The sequence below is a fragment of the Lissotriton vulgaris genome, chromosome 2_2, assembly GCF_964263255.1.
Source record: "Lissotriton vulgaris chromosome 2_2, aLisVul1.2, whole genome shotgun sequence".
Classification (NCBI taxonomy): Eukaryota; Metazoa; Chordata; class Amphibia; order Caudata; family Salamandridae; genus Lissotriton; species Lissotriton vulgaris.
The window spans coordinates 330,155,630-330,171,943 of NC_141688.1; the positions used below are offsets into that span (position 1 = coordinate 330,155,630).

Consider the following 16,314-nt stretch of genomic DNA (forward strand, 5'->3'; position numbering starts at 1 on the left):
TAGATTCCACCACATCTCTTAAGAAAAAGCTCAAACCTAAATCGTGCCGATCATTTAATAACATGTCCATTCTTAACTTGTGATACTTGGCGAATACAGAACCCACAGAAAAAAGAATTCACTTGTTGGTCAGGCAGGTTCAAATCTTCCTCACGGATCGATTTTTTCCTGGCTTCTCAGCAATTAAAATTCTCAGCAAAGAGTTCTCCATAATGGTTTTTCTGACCATGCAATGTTGACTGCACAGTTTGATCTGGGAGAAGATTCTAGGACCCCGAAGCGATGGATATTTAATAAACTATATCTACAAGATAATGATTGGGTGAATTTTCTTAAAACGGAAATTTTGGATTTTAGTCCGGAATTCTGATACTGCCCCCTTACATATAATCTGGGACTCTTTGAAAGCATTTATTCGAGGTATCGTCATAAGTAAGGACGCAGCGGAATGGTCGAATATTAAGAAAGATAGAATCTTACTACAGGAAAAATTTCAGATTTTAACCCTAAAACGACAAGCTGCTTTTTCTGATCAGGTTCAGAATCAACTGAATGAAGCCAAGCGCGAACTGAGTTCTAAATTATTCCCGCAGAGCGAAGCAATTTTTCTTAAGACAGAATCAAAAAATTTACGAGAAAAGTAATTTCACAGGCAGACTTTTAGCCTGGCAAGCGAAAGAACAAGCGGCCGCAAACCAGATTCGCTGTTTAAAATGTCCCGTGCAAAATATTGAGATATCAGATCCGATTGCAATTGGCTCCTTAATGCTTTCACACTACCAACAGATCTATAGCAAACAACAAATCATTGATTCTCAAAAGCTTTCGAATTTTCTTGGCAGATATCCAATTTCCTTTCTTTCGAATATTGAGAAGGAGAAAATGCTTAGCCCTTTCACTAAAATTTAACTAGAATCGGTAATTAAGGACTTACCGCTCTGTAAGGCTTGTGGCCCGGACGGGCTGAATTCAGAATTTTTTAAAGTTTTTTTCAATTCTCTTTCGGACTTGATGCTAAAACTATTAAATTCTACGTTAAATGGAGGCAGAGTCCCAGATTCATGAAGGTTCGGTAGTGAGCTTCTTTAAAAAAGGGAAAGATCCTAAAGATCCCAGCTCATATAGACCGATCACTATTAAATTCCGATTACAAAATCACCACCAAACTAATATCTATCCGTTTCAACACTATCGCTGCTGACTTAATTCACCCTGACCATAACGATTTCATTGCAGGTCGCCAATTAATCACCAACACACACTTTTTAATTGAAGCATTAGATTTTTTTCAGGTAAGGAGTATTCCTGCACTGATTTTGTTTTTAGATGCTGAAAAGGCTTTTGATTTGGTAGTTTGGGACACTATTTTTGCTATCTTAATACACTTTAGAATTCCTTTACAGATTATTACCTTAATTAAAAACTTGTACACGGGTGCCAAAGCCAATATTGTTATCAATTCTGTTATGGTGGGATCAGTCGGGGTGCAACGTGGGACTCGACAAGGGTGTCTCCTATCACCTATCCTTTTTGCATTTTTTTATTGAACCATTGGCCACTGCAATTAGGAATTCCTTCACTATTGCGCCTCAGATTACTTGGATGTCCAAAATTAAATTGTACGCAGATGACATCATGCTATTAATTCAGCCTGACTTGCATTCCCAGACACAGGCCTTACTGATTTTCGAAGAATTTGAAGCCCTGGGAGGCTATCGTATTAATAAAAATAAAAAAAATAGATTCTGGTCTGCGGGGGTGCAGATCCAGAATTACATCCAGACCTTATCAACTGTATTAATCTGAGTCCTAAAAGGTATTTAGGAGTTCTATTCTCAGGCTCTCTGCCTGACATTTAAAATCTTGAAGCTTTCCTCTCCTCCAGCCCTCGCTAAGCTTGTTTCCTCCTATGTTCCTACGCGGTCTCTTAGATCGGAATCTCTCCATCTGGCGGTCAATACACTGTTTAGACTGAGTAGGATGGGAGGTCGCTCCTTTCGAGTATTAGCGGCAGGATTATGGAATTCTCTCCCTGTCCATATTCGAGCCTTGAACAGCCTTACTTCCTTTAGGCGCGCCATAAAAACTTTCTTGTTCCCAATCGCTGACTGATTCCTTCCTCTCCTTCCCAGCATCGATTTGTTGTGTTGTGGTACCTGATCAGGCGCCAGGACGCCCCTTGGCTGGGGCAGCTGCGCGCCTTATAAAAACTACTAACATAACATAACATAAGTCTATATCAGATCTGTACGCGCTTAATTTCGACCCGCTCATTCAGAGAGTTCGCTCCATGTTTATTAGATGGAATTCGCTTCCGTTGTCCATTCTGGGCCGAGTCGCCCTGATTAAAATGTCTATCCTCCCACTTTTTAATTTTCTATTTTCAACAATACCATGTTTTCTTCCAAGTTCTTTTTTTTCCAAAGACAGAGTCTCTGTTTTCTGGTTTTATATGGGGTAAGAGAACACCTCGCATAGCAATAAGGACACTATATGCAGATATGGAGCAAGGAGGACTTGCACTACCTAACGTTAAAGATTATTACAATGCTTATTTGGCCCAATACCTACACAGATTTAAGCCCGAAACACAAGGTCGAGAGTTATTTATTAATTTCTTTATGAAATTAATTAGCTCCAAGTTCAAATTCCTTCTCCGCAATTAGTGCCTAGATCTCCGAAACTTGTCAGATACAAGACAATGAATTGGCTTCTCAAAAGACGAGATGGTATGTTCAAAAGATATTCTTCCACAAATGAACCTCCTGACGCCTTTAAGACAAGTTTTTGCATACACCAAGATAAAAATTACCTTGTAAATTGTAGGCAATTGGCACCGTGTGGGGTTTCCTAAATTAGCAGTCTTCTGTAGAGATGGCAGGTGGCTAACTCCAGCACAGATGTCACAATTAACCCAAGGGAATTTCCTGCTGAATGCCTTCTATATTATGTTTTATAAAACACTGAATTTACTAGTTTTGGAACATATTAGCACCCCAAATCAGATATGGACTGACCTCTTTGTAACCTCATTATCTAGAAAGCCGGGGGAATGGAAACGTTGTCTCGCACAAAGTATTGAGAAAGACCTTAGTATAAAAGCAATCAAAAAATGGCAGGAACATGAGAACCAGAATATATCTTCGAGAACTTGGAAAACGTTAAATAAATTAAACTTTAGTGTATTGAGAGGGGCCAACTGGCGCAGAATGCTCTTTTTCAACAAATGGCTTCTATATCGTACTCTTGCTCTAATCTCTAAAATGTATACTAATACGTCCGCTACTTGCTTTAGATGTAAACATTTTGTTCCTGCCAATTGGTCTCATATCATCGGACTGTGTCCAAAAATCCTGGTATTTTGGAATGAAATTTTGGAATTCCTTGGTCTTAATTACAATATCAAGATCACTCACACCCTTCAATTAACATTATATGGTTACGACTCTGCTCTTGGGCTGGTAGGTCATTTGGTTAAACTGCTTTATATAGTCTCAGCTGTAGCAAGATCCTTGATACTCCAGAACTGGCAGTCAACACAGGTCCCTTCGTTTCAGGAATGGTTCGATAAAATGAAAAGAGTAAGGGAGACTGAATGGTTATATGCACAACGAATTGGAGGGACAAGAAACTGATAAAATTTGGAATTCTGTCTTTGATTAGAGTGCATTTTTTAGGTTTGGTGTCCAAAAAGCATATTATGTTTCTCTCTGTATCTGTCAATTAGTATTATTATTTAAGATTCTTGAGAGATCATTTTGCTCTTTCTTAGTTGACTGACTTTATACATGTTTTGATTTTTTTGACTCCAAAGTACCTCAATAAAAAGGTTTAAAAAAGAAAAAAAGACTCTGGAGAACTCAGTCACTAAGATGGTGGATTCGAGGTGTAACATTGCTGAAGATGCCATCTGATCAAAATATTAATGATCAAGGGTATTAAAATGAAATTAGGCAGGGAATGCCAGACAAGACAGTTGACATCAAATTCATGCAGCCTGGTCAGGTGAATTTTATGCAGATTTCATTACATTTCACTTTATCCCTAATAAGGAATCCAGATGCTATTGGGCTCGGTCAGCCACCCCGTCACATCTGATCACTCCGTCGCCTCTTATGTTATCTGGCTGTTGTCCTCTTGTCACATCTTGTTGTGTCCTTTCACCTCACCGATCATTTATCCTGGTCACCCCTGGGTATTAGTGCGCTCTACAAATGTAAATCTTTTTTTTACCTATCCTGGTGCCACTGCACAATCACATTGTAGCAACAAAATCAAAGTTATATTGCACAGGTGATCAATTTTACAAGCAAATTGTAATTGGACGGCAGATTTGATGGCAAATGGCGCAGGAATCGTTTTCTTGCCTGTGCTTCCAGTGTATGATGTCCAGAGGCAAATGTCTTATGGCACAATGTCATCCCTTGTAGCCAGAACCATGGTCTGCACCAGGCAGCCACTCTGCCTGACACCGACCATGCCGGCTCTGTACACCATTACTGCAGATTCTGATCACTGCAGCTTCTGCGGTGTCGACAAAGTTGTGGTTAGTGGCACTTAACCGTACGGTTAAACTGGACATTTAATGTATTTATTTGAATTTTGTCTAGCGCTAGCTAGACCCGAGGGTATCAGAGGCTATACAGGTCATGTGATTAAGTATACAAGAGGTATATGAGGGGATTCAAATTAATGTACTTTAAATAACAATACAGCGTTAATTGGTAACAAAGTCACAAAAGTATAAGACAAGTATGCATTGCAGAAAGGAACTGGAAATCTGGCTATTTTCACTGGCCACAATCTGGCACCAGCGCTGCCTTTCACTGGACAGGACCACTGTATCGTGCTCTACACAGCCAACTCCAGCCTGCTGTGCACCCCTGCTGCCATCTTCCAAAAGGCTCAAGCTGCCACAATGTGTGTGGGGGTTTGTGTGTGAAGGTGGTTTGAGGAGACCGGGCCATGCTCTGAACCGCACCCTGTTGAAAACTGAGCTCCTGGTGCAGTTGATGGAAGCGGGGGAGCCAGAGCAGAAGATGGAGCACTGGAGCGTTGGGACCATCCACTAAAGTCAGACATTAACGACAACTAACAGTCCGCTCAATGAAAGCGCGCTGGGACAGTGAACCTCCATTCCTCGTAAAACTGTCAAAGATCATCAGATCAACAAATACTAGAAATGGTCATACATCTTGGCAACAATGACCTTCTAACTCACCACCCAGTATGTTACAGATAATAGGAAAGGACAATCTACTGCACATCAGTGTCCTTCAACTGGGGAGAGGATGCACTTTTAAAGGAATTCCAAATGAGTTGAGTGATTAGTGATGGCTGCCCTTGCATTGCTCAGGCTCAATAAAATAATTAAAGGTCGAAAAAGACCACATAGTCGATCCAACCAAATTAAAGAATGTTCCTAATGTGCTTGTCACATTTCCATCTGTGGATTTGACTCGATTTTTTTAACTGTATTAAAAAAAAATTAAAAAATCACACACTCGCGAGTGGTGCGCGTGCGCGCCACATGTTTTCAATGATCGCGCCTGTGTCTGGGCACGATAATTGAAAACAATTGAAAACATATGGGCTTTGGTGCACGTAACAGACACCAATAGGCCATGGGCGGAGCAATGCGCCCGCCCTTGGCCTATTGCGTGCTCAGTTTTAAAAAAACACGCAAACAAAGCCCAATAGCGGAACCCAAAAGGAAAAGCACACGCACGAGCGTGTGCGATTCCAGGGTCCGTTTTCAAACCCCAGACAAAAGGACTCTCGCCTGCGCGAGCAGTGCTCCGCACTGCAATGCTGGGCGCGAGCCCTAAAAACGGGTTACGTGGATGTCAGAAAGAAAGAGCCTTGCAGACTTTATGTTCACATTAATTCTTTTTATCAGATTTGTAAAATTCAAATTGATATATACACAGACCAAGAAAAAACAATAGTGCTTTTGTGTCCCCAAGTGAAATGGAACCATAAAACAAACAGTGAAAAACATGTAACGTGTACACAAAATGGCGTCCGGAGTGCGAAAGAGGAGCGCCTGACGGATTCCCTTGGACGCAGAGACGTAGTCTGTGGACCGGTGCCACGAGCGGTAGGAGCAGGACAATTGTCCGCATACAGCAGCGGAGTGTGGGGGCTGGCAATATTAGCAGGCGAGCGACTAGGCAGTGGAGTGCCTGACCCCAAGATGGCTCTATGAATAGTAGGGGAAACCCATTAAACCAAACGGTACCTGGGTAAAGAAGACTAAATTAATATGAAATTGGTACCTTTGTTCTCGGTATATATTCTGAATTGAAATAAGGAATAAAGAAAAAGTATTCCCTATTTAGTATTTATATTACTATGGCCACACTTTATCTATTTTTACCTTTTACAATCTCCTGCCTCGTCATGAACCACAACTAAGTCTTGGAATATTACTGAATGATTTTTTATTTTATCAAATAAAAATATTTTTGAATATTTCTTGTTTTCAATTCAAACACATTTGTATATACAAGTAGTTTTTACATATATACAATAGAAGCCCTTCATTTCCAAACTAGGATGTCACAATGAAAAAATAAACCGGACATTCCTATCGAGATCAAACAGACTAGTGTGAGGATAACAAATAGGTACAAATTATTTAAACCAAATGTTTTTTCAATCCCTCAACAAATTATTTAAATTAATCAAAAGTGTTTTTTATATATCTGTTGTCTCTTTACAGTCGACGCGTTTCAGCCAATCAATTCTGGCCTCTTCAGGACTAGGGCTATTCAAAATCCATCTGTACAAATAAGAATGGGAACAGACATCACTTATAAATCCCATAGACTACTAACATAAAGTACTTATCTACATATCTACATATAAACATTAGCTGGAGCATAGTTTTTCTGGATATTACTCCTGTGAGCAGACTGACCATTGTGACACACAATTAATTAATTAAATAAATAAATAAGGGCATGATTCTGGTAACCAGTTACCTAATATATTGTATTCCAATACTTTTCTGAGGTTCTACATCTTGTTTTCTTTTAAATAAAGTTATATTATACAAAAAATCTAAGTTTTGGTTATTGCAAGGGCATAGTAATTACCGGGTTGTAGAGTCATCTGGGGTTGGAAGTCATTTCCGAATTGTATCAGGAGCTCTCCTTTTAACTGAGCTCGAATTATGTCCAGTAAATAGAAATAGTTCGTTCACTGCCGGTGCTGGGGTGAAGAATATATCTCCCTTTTACTTTTTTACAGCATCTAGATAAAGAGGGCATAGTGAACTCATGTCAGTAACGTTATATCTGTGGCCCGGTGTTCCTAACACGCGCTCTAACTAAATGGGGAGCAAACTTACTTCGCTGTCACGAAGAGCAGCTCCTCGTTTTACTCGCTCGCGTTTGTTTACCGAAAGCCGGCCAGGTTAGATGCTCTCTTCCCGGGGTCTGAAAAATACAACATACCCCGCATTCGTCAGCCCCACGCTATAACCGTGCAATGCTGGCCAATATATCGGCGGTTTAAACGGCACTTACGATTTATATGCGTCTCTTCTTTTCTAGTTGATCGTCGCTCTGTTGACTATGTTGGAGACTACCCGCCTCTATCTTCAGGCGACATGAACAAGGGACTACCTTTTCTGGGTCTGTTTATATAAACAATGAAAAAGGACTGTTGTACTTCCTGACAGCAGGTATTACCACAAACAAGGGACTATTTCTATTTTCTAATACAGAGACATTACCAGACGACTACACTTACTGGGATGCTCAAAGCTAACATAGAAATCAAGCTATATGTTCCATAAGCTAACCAGCTGATCAAGTTAATACAGTCAAGGGAACATATTTGAACAAAGTTTCTTTAATATAAAATGGAGCTTATTATTAATGGTATTGCGCCCTTGGTACTAATAATTGTAACGTCACAAATAATCTTTTCCGGTCAGTCGCTCCTCACATTCTAAATAATGTTTTCATAATTTTATTCTTTGGTAGTATCATTGCATGTTACATCAAGGAACAGAACTACAATGTGTCACACTTCAAATTCATTACATTATTACAGTAAGGACCAGATCTCATCTTTTTCATTTAACCCTGTGGTTGCTGTTTTGTATTTTTCAATCATTCTCGCTTCTAATCTATTCAGTTTGGATTCAGTCTCTTCTGGTCTTGTCTTATCTACTACACAAAGTACTGACCAGGTTATGTCTTCCTCTGAATGTCGATAAGCTTCAAAATGTTGTACTAAAGGAGCCCCTGAAGTTTTACATTTGATGCGCGACTTGTGTTGCAGGATGCGTTTCTGACCAACTGGGTAGTTTGCCCAATATAAGTCTTTTTGCAAGGACAAGTAATACAATAAATTGTGTTTCTTGTGTTGCAATTAGAAAAGCTTCTTTGTTGGTGCATAGATCCATTAATCTCAATTTCTTTTGAGTCAGATGTCAAAGTACAGGCCACACAGTTTGAACACCTATAATGGCCAATTATAGGAGGTAATTTCAACATTCCTCGTAAATCAGTTACTTTTTTGTCTTCTTTTCTCTCTGCTCTCACAAGCATTTGTCTGATGTTTTTACCTTTTTTGAAGGCGAATAGTGGTTTCTGGATTCCTAGATGTTCTATGATTTTCCAGTATTTCTGGATAATCTTTTTGATTTTGTGAACTTTTGGGTCAAATGTCAAGACGCATGTTAAAGGTGACTCTTTTTCTGTTATTTTTGGTGTTAATAAATTTTCTCTTGGCGTAAACCACGCTCTTTTTAGAGCGTTTTTTACTAACCTCCTAGGATAACCTCTGTTAACCAATTTTTCTTTTAGGAGTTCCGCACTCGCAAAATAGTCCTCTTTCTTGCTGGAGTTTCTTTTTATTCTTAGGAATTGGCCATATGGCAAATTTTCTTTTAAGGTTCTGGGATGGCAGCTGGAGAAGTGTAATAATGTATTACGATCTGTCGGTTTAGTGTACAAGCTAACTTCTAGTTCTCCATCGTCAGCCTGTACATAAACATCTAGAAAGTTTAATTTCTTTTGATGGTACGCCATAGTGAAGTTAAATTCAGCTGTGCGGGAATTGAGCCAATTATGAAAGTCCTGTAGTTTGTCGATACTACCCTCCCAAATTAAAAAAATATCGTCTATAAAACGACACCATAATTTTATACAATTTTTGAAGGGATTGGTATCACTGTAGATTAATTTATTTTCAAATTCGGCCATCACAAGGTTTGCTATTTCGGGTGAGAAACTGCATCCCATCACCACTCCTGACGTTTGTAAATAAAGTTGACCTTTGAAATTAAAAAAATTGTTTTTTAGACAGATAGTGGCCAAAGATACAATGAATTCTGAAGGGACTTGATGTGGTCTCTCTCTAGCCTTTAGTACACTAGCCATTACCGCTATTGCTTCATCTTGCGGTATATTCGTATACAACGATTCTATGTCAAAAGACATTAACAATTGGATTTCTTCGTTGAACGGTAGTTTTTCAATTTTAGATATAAAATCCATAGTGTCTCTTATGTATGATTTTGTTTGTTTGACAATTGGAATCAAAAAGAAATCTGTATATTTGGCCAAGGGTTCTAATAAAGACCCACACGCCGACACAATAGGTCTTCCTGGGGGGTCTATTGTTGACTTATGCACCTTTGGCAGTACATAAATGTTAGGTGTTTTGTTATCTTCTGTGTTTAGAAAGTCAAATTCTTTTTTACACAGCCAACCATGGTCTAGGCCCTCTTTGGTAATATCATAGATTTTTTCTTTTAGCCCTACTGAAGGATTGGTCTCTAATTTTCTGTAATGTGTCTGATTAGACAACTGTCTATTTACTTCTTGGTCATATTTAGTCACATCCCACAACACAAATCCACCTCCTTTATCCGCGGGCTTTATAATTAAAGTCGCGTTTTCTGATAAATTTTTTAGTGCTATTTTCTCCATTTTACTACAATTGGTATTATAAAAGATTCTTTTAGACTGCAATTCATCAAGTTCACGCAAGACTACATCTTCAAATGCTAGGATATGTTTTCAATGATCGCGCCTGTGTCTGGGCACGATAATTGAAAACAATTGAAAACATATGGGCTTTGGTGCACGTAACAGACACCAATAGGCCATGGGCGGAGCAATGCGCCCGCCCTTGGCCTATTGCGTGCTCAATTTAAAAAAAACACGCAAACAAAGCCCAATAGCGGAACCCAAAAGGAAAAGCACACGCACAAGCGTGTGCGATTCCAGGGTCCGTTTTCAAACCCCAGACAAAAGGGCTCTCGCCTGCGCGAGCAGTGCTCCGCACTGCAATGCTGGGCGCGAGCCCTAAAAACGGGTTACGGGGATGTCAGAAAGAAAGAGCCTTGCAGACTTTATGTTCACATTAATTCTTTTTATCAGATTTGTAAAATTCAAATTGATATATACACAGACCAAGAAAAAACAACAGTGCTTTTGTGTCCCCAAGTGAAATGGAACCATAAAACAAACAGTGAAAAACATGTAACTTGTACACAAAATGGCGTCCGGAGTGCGAAAGAGGAGCGCCTGACTGAGGATTCCCTTGGACGCAGAGACGTAGTCTGTGGACCGGTGCCACGAGCGGTAGGAGCAGGACAATTGTCCGCATACAGCAGCGGAGTGTGGGGGCTGGCAATATTAGCAGGCGAGCGACTAGGCAGTGGAGTTCCTGACCCTAAGATGGCGGCGCCCGTGAAATACCTTGAGGCATATCACTTCTGAGACTAGGAGATAGTGCGATTGTGTGAAGGGGAGATGGATCGGCGGCGGCAGGGGTGCACAGCCTGCTGAGGAGGGAGGAAGACAGTCGCTGATGCTGGCATATCGCTGCTGAGAGTGAGCTTGCCAAAAGGCCCTGCTTGGGGAAGGCGAAAGAACACAGGAACTAGCCCACTGTGAACCCACGCAGATACCCCTGAAGTTGAGGAAGGGAGAGGCGATTAACGGTGCTGGGAGAAGGAAGATACCTTCCTGGCTGGGGAGTATTAGGTTCATGAACAACTAAGCCTACCTTTCGGCGCGGGCCCCCCGTCCGGGCTCCCTGAGGGACAGGGGTTGGGCACAAGTGCGCAACGAAAACGTGCCGAGCACGGATCCCACGGGTCGCCAGACACAGGGAGCTTACTGTCGGGAGGAGGCTGTGACGCTGCAGGGGTTGACCACTGCACGAGACCCTCTGACAGAGAGGTACTATAACTTTGTTCATGGACACAATGGCCCAGCGACGTGACGAGTGGGGAGGTGTTAAAGGCCTGGACATTCACTGAGCCACCTACGATGGGCAGGGTGTCCAGAAAGAAAGGGTTTGAAGCCTTGCGACTGGATGACCGAGGCCACGCCATGGAGGATGAGGAATTGGCGTCGGGAAGTAGAGATTGCACGCAGCTGCGGGACCCTTCCTTGGGCGACATCCTGCAGGCCATCATGGAGAAAAGGATTGACTCCATTGGATACGACCTTTCCCTCCTGAAAGATGACCACCGGAAACTCAAGGAACGTGTGGTGTCTCATGAGCAGAACATGAAAGACATTCCGGACACGGTTGATACCCTGCGAACGCAGCTCAATGAGGTGGTGCAGAGGGTCCGAGTGCTGGAGGTGTGAGCAGAGTATAGCAAAGGACGCTCTAGACGTAATCTCCGTATAGTGGGAATTCCGGCACGGGAGGAGGGATCAGACGCTGTGCAATTCCTGGAAACATGGTTAAGAGCGGAGGTGGCGCCTGAGGGTCCCTCCCCCTTCTTCACGCTGGAGCGGGCGCATAGGGTGCCGACGTGGCCTCCAAAACCAGGGGCCCAGCCGCGCCCGTTGGTGGTGAAATTCTTGCACTACCGGGACTGAGACTTCATCCTCCAGAAAGCCTGGGAGGTGCAGAATTTGAGAATTGGTAACAGCAAAATAATGATTTTCCCGATTTACACCAGGGACGTGCATCGCCAAAGAGCATCCTTTATGGCAGTGAAGAGGAAATTGAGGGCTTTGCATCTTCCTTGCGTAATGCTTTTTCCGGCTCGACTGCGGATCACTGCTGATGGGAAAACGCACTTCTTCCTTCCGCCTCAAGCAACCTGGGATTGGCTGGAAGCTCGGGGGGAGACGGGTGAGCGTACACCAGTTGCGACCTCACCTCGATACCGTTCCCCTACCACAATGCCAAGGCAACGCCCAAATTCCCCTGCAGGTTGGCGACAAGAACGCAACAAGGCGGTAAAGGCGGTGGTGGCCATCAGCCAGGGAGCTCTTAGCCCAACCAGCAACCCGTCAGAGCATGCAGGTAGTGGAGAACAGAGCCCCAGCTCCAGCAGCGCCCATGGGCTTTCGGAAACTGACTTGCCAGGAGTCACTCCACAAACAGCGGATGAAGTGTTTGGCTGACTGAACAGTTGCATGTACGAACTGGCTTTGTGAGGTATTGGGGTGGACTGCTGGGCCTTGGGATTTGATGCCTGGTGGGAGGCTGAGATGTCAGAGGACAGTGGAAAGGATGAGGGGCGACCGGAGTAGGGAAATGTTCACACGGGAGTGGGGTGGGAACTGGGGGGGACCTTGGGGATCCCTGGATCAGAGTTCCAGGCAGCCTGAACTGATTGGGCTTTCTATGTGCCTTTCTTTTGTTTGGATGGGGATGCCTCGTTGGATGCCTGTCCTGGGGAGGGGGAGTTGGGGAGGTTTGAATTGTTTTATTTGTGGGGTTGGGGTCAGGGGGCCTGGGCGTGTCGGGGGGCGTGCTGAGTGGAACTTGAGCTAAACCAATGTCAGCAATGGGACCCGCATTAGGTTACGCATGTCTCACATGGAATGTAAGGGGGATTCATACTATGCCTAGGCGACACAAGATACACTCCTTGACACGCAGTGAGGTACAAATTGCCTTTCTCCAGGAGACCCACCACCTGCAAAGGAAGGGACGGCGCTCCAACGCCGCTGAAGGGGTCAACTTTACTACACTACTTACTCGGCATACACGAGGGGGGTCTTAATTTGGATAAGAGCTGGGGTCCCCTTCCTGTGCACCTCACAATTGATAGATCCAGAGGGCAGATACGTGGTGCTCCAGGGGAAGCTGGATGGATGATATTTAACTCTGGGATGTATATATGCATCTAATGTAGACCAATCGGCCTTCTTCTCATTACTGTCACACAAATTAGCATCCGTCTTAGTAGGGCCTTTACTATTTGGGGGTGATTTTAATTGTGTCACAGACAATGATTTAGGCCGCTCACACCCACCCTTACCGAATGCACCGGCGGGAAAACTAGCAGTGGAGCTCTACCTGGCAGAAGACTTGGGGACTGGTCGACCCATGGAGGGTTCAACACCCTTTAGATAGGGACTACTCCTTTTTTTCCACCCTCCACAAATTGCATGTTCGCCTGGACGCATTTTTATGTTCTCCTGAGGTGCATGGGGAAATTAGTTATAGCGAATATCTCACTCACACTATTTCTGACCATAACCCACTGATAGCCCAGGCGAAGTGATCATGGCAGCGCCCCAGACTCCCTACCTGGAGACTGCGCCCCGAAGCACTTGAGGACCAAGTATTCCGAGCCACTATAGCTACGACCATCGAATACTATTTTCAGTTTAATGCAGGGTCTGCGGGATCGGTGATCACTGAATGGGATGCCTATAAAACAGTGGTGCGCGGAAGTTGTTTCTCAGCGGCACCCGGGGCCCGGAAAACGTTACTGCAAGACATCAAACGGGCTGATGAGCGATTGCGTGCCCTGGAAATAGAGCGCCCCGAACGGCCAGAAAAGTAGGAGGAATTATTGGCAGCTAGGGAAGCAGTAGCGGCAACTGTGGAGCGCCTACGGTGCTTTGACTACAAAGCTTATCTCACAAGAGCGCACGCGAAGCGGGACAGGTCAGGAGCCCTTCTGGCCTGGTTGGCGAATCCAGCTCGGTGTGGCTCTGTTATACTTGAATTACGGGACCAAGCAGGAGTGGCCCGCTTTGACCAGCAGGCAATAAATTAGCTGTTTTTCGATTACTATACGGAGCTTTACAGTAGTAGGGTGCTTCCAGAGGAAGAATTACAGAACTTTACGAGGGGTTTGGATTTGCCGGAGTTGGGGGATGAGGATGCGAAACAACTGGGAAGGAACATCGAGTAGGGGTACTTCCTGGTTCATGCCGCGCTCACGACAGCGATTCGTAAACACTGGAAATCGGGCCTGACAGAACCGCCTACCTCGATGGGCTGCCAATACGTTGTAGTTGCTGCGGGCAAAATCAAGGCGGTCTCATGTTTGTATAGGCGCATGACCCACGAAGCTCTATCACCAATGGTAACATTGAAGGCGAAATGGGAGGCGGACATAGGGATGGAGACACCAGATCTGGCATGGGATGGGATAGTGGAGAGCCTGGAAGAGCACGCGTAATGCGAGGTTCCAGCTGGTGCATTTTCACATCTTACATAGGTCATACCCGACACCAGCCCGTTTATATTAATTCTTTCCAACCCAGTCTGCGGCCTGTCCGAGATGTGCGCAGGGGGACGCAGACTTTAAACACATGATGTGGGCATGTCCGGCGCTAGATTCTTATTGGCAAGGGGTATCAGCACTGTTGAGGGAGGTTACTGAGAGGGACATACAACCCACTATGGTGCACTGTATCCTCCACTGGTTTCCCCACACCTCAAAAAACAAAATCACTAGTAAATTTATTGATCTGGGATTCTCCTTAGCTAAACGAACCATAACCTCTCAGTGGAAGGCGAACAAAGGCCCCACTATAGATAAATGGAAACAGGAATTTAGTAAGTGGGCCCGTTGCGAGGGGGAGGTCAGACTACAGATGGCGCATCGAACAGGAATTGAACTGGCAATAGAGAGGGCAAGGGCGTGGGAGAGATTGGTTATGGAACTCACAGTACCCTAAGACGGGGATGGAGGGTCCCCTGCACATAGCCCTGGGATGCACCCGACATAGAAGGCCAAGATGGAAGTATGTCATCTAGCACTAATTGATTACACGCAGATGCGCCATACTGAGCATGGAGACACCTCTTACCACATAATATCCACGGACCCAATAGCGAGACCGGGCAGTCATCCCTTTCGAAACCCGATGGGGGCTGCATCATGACACGCTGGAAGGGGGGGGGGGAGGGATGGGAGGGAGGGAATGTTGAAGAGAGGGGGGGAGAAGGTGGGGAGAGAATCTAGTTGGAACAGTTAACGGGTGTTGGAAGGGGGGGTGGGGGGGAATTCCAGGGGGGTTTTAGTTCAAACCACGGTCATTGATTGCACTGCCATTTTTACTGGCCCAGAGTATGAGAGATATGTATATGCGAATCTCACCAATTCCCACGGTCATGAAATGTGTAATGGGCTGGGGGTAGGCTGATGTACATGCTTATGCTATAGTTTAAGTGACCTGTAATTCTGTGCTCTCACTGCAATAAATTATGTTACAACAAAAAAAATTACATACCCTGGTTCCTAGTGAGTAAGGTGCCCCTTGTTCTTGATTTCTCTATCAGGATAAGGGCATGGTAGAGAAGACACTGAAGCTGTATGTTAGATACCAATGCCACTAGCAGGATAAAGGCCTGGTAGAGCAGACACTGCAGCTGAAAGTTGGATACTGCTGCCACCAGCAGGATAAAACGCCTGGTTGAGCGGACATTGCAGCTGAAAGTTATATACAGCTGCAGCTATCAGGGTAAAGGCCTGGTAGTGATGACACTGCAGCTGAACCTTAGATCCTGCGGCTCTAGAAGGATAAAGGCCTGGTAGTGCTGACACTGCAGACTGCATCTGATCGTTAGATACTGCTGTCGCTAGAGAGTTAAAGGCCTGGTAGTGCTGACACTGCAGCTGAACGTTAGATACTGCTGCCTCTAGCAGGAGAAAGGCCTGGTAGAGCAGACACAGGACCCGTCCAGGAAGTCTTCCAGGAGGAACAAACAGCTGAGCAGGTAAGTTGAAGGGCTCGGGACGTAGATGTACCTCAGGGCCTCTTCCGCAGGGCGGCGGGATTCAGGGGTGCCTTTGGAGGTCGGATTTCACCTTATTGGGTCACTTGTGGTTGGGAGGTGGTTTCTGTGCAGAGGCTGATGGCGACGACGGGGAGTCCTGGAGGAGTCAACCCAGGTTGTTCTCAGACTTTGAAGTTCTGCGAGACATAACTGGTACCGGTGGGCCACTCTGACTCGGGCCGTAGACTGCAGGTGCAGTGGTGGTTCCAGGCGTCCGGTTTCTTTGTCCTCACCAGGCTCATAGTCTGTTTGGTGTTCCATTTGAACAGAGCTGCTATTCACAGGACATCCGGT

The 16,314-nt window shown here is 44.3% G+C and overlaps 1 protein-coding gene across 5 annotated transcripts in view; it reads right to left on the reverse strand.

The window, feature by feature from the left end:
* MTCH2 (mitochondrial carrier 2) overlaps positions 1–16,314 on the reverse strand; it is a 274,703-nt gene that overhangs the window by 186,689 nt on the left and 71,700 nt on the right. The window lies entirely within an intron of this gene.